Below are 1,465 nucleotides of genomic sequence, written 5' to 3' on the forward strand. Positions count from 1 at the left end.
TTTTTTGGAGCTCCAGGTACTATGAACGATCTTAATATTCTCGATCGATCACCCGTTTTTGATGACATTATTAACGGAATAGCGCCACAAGTTAACTTCCATGTTAATGGTAATCCATACAATTTGGCATATTATCTCACGGACGGTATTTATCCGAAATGGGCTACTTTTATTCAATTTATCCGACTACCACAAGGTCAGAAGCATTCATTATTTGCTCAAACCCAAGAAGCTGTGCGAAAAGATGTCGAGCGTGCCTTCGGAGTCCTACAAGCTAGGGTTGTTAGAAATCCATCTAATATTTGGGATAAAGAAAAAATAGGAAATATTATGAGAGCATGTATCATACTCCATAATATGATTGTCGAAGATGAACGATCATCAAGAAGGGATGAGAACGTTGATGAATTTGAAGAAGGAGATGTGGAAACATTTTCCGTCAATATGCCTTCAACTGTCGGGAATACAATTGATCGTCGAACGAGCGTTCGGAATAGACAAGTCCATGAACATTTAAAAAATGATTTGATTGAAAATATTTGGGCTAAATTTGGACATCTTACACATAACATATAATTTATAAGTTCATATTTGTGATAAATGTTTGTGTGTGTGTTTTTCTTTTTATTATGATGTTTGGTATATTTTTTTTCAACGTTGTAATTTTCTTAAGATTTCAATTTTAATGTTAAACTTCTTTTTTATATGTTTTATTTAAAACTTCTTTTTATATGTTATTCATTATTAAAATAATAAATTAATTAAATAATAACCTAAGGGACCAGCAAAGTCCCACTAATAATCTACCAAATTTTTCAATGTCCATAGCTTAGGTCCCTTAGCATATAACCTTATTAAAAAATGCTAATGGCTTGTGGGTTGAGTACCACCAATACCAATGCCCTAAGTACTATTAGATATCTTGTACTGTTTTTTTCCTTCAAATTCTCTAATGGAAGATTGTGTGATATTCTCTAATAACATGATACAGCTGTTTATTGCTGATGCATTATATATGTTATGTAACAACACCTTTGCTTTATTGGTTTTGCATTAAAATAAGATCAAAGGCAGAAGAAAGTAAAAGAGTTGAGTGTTTAGAAGGGATCAATGTCAATGTCCATAGAGTTCAGAAGCACTCCATCATCTTCCCAGTGGCATTCGGATCTTTATCTGTTATTCGCAACGGTGCATCCAGTGGTCGAGGGTCCTGCAATAACTCTATATATGTTAGCCAACAAAAAACAAGTGTGTGACACTAGCTGATATATAGGTCTAGTCATACCATGCCCCGTATGAGAGGCCAATTGATCCCACGGAAGAAAGCATGAATAGAATACACAAAATCTGACACACACTGAAGATGAAGCTGAAAATAAAGATCTCAAGAGATAAACATTACGTGGTAGAAGAAGTATAAAGCCGTGGAGGTGTTGGAAGAGGAGGACGAGGAGGGGGAGGAGGA

At 34.9% G+C, this 1,465-nt stretch overlaps 1 long non-coding RNA gene across 1 annotated transcript; it reads right to left on the reverse strand.

Moving 5' to 3' along the window:
• Positions 1-970: 970 nt before the first annotated feature.
• On the reverse strand, positions 971-1,438 carry LOC106326565. Its single transcript, XR_001267269.1, has 2 exons — positions 1,286-1,438; positions 971-1,210 (listed from the first exon to the last, which is right to left on the reverse strand). It is a non-coding gene; the product is annotated as an uncharacterized LOC106326565 (long non-coding RNA).
• Positions 1,439-1,465: the final 27 nt, after the last annotated feature.

The sequence above is a fragment of the Brassica oleracea genome, chromosome C2, assembly GCF_000695525.1.
Source record: "Brassica oleracea var. oleracea cultivar TO1000 chromosome C2, BOL, whole genome shotgun sequence".
NCBI lineage: Eukaryota > Viridiplantae > Streptophyta > Magnoliopsida > Brassicales > Brassicaceae > Brassica > Brassica oleracea.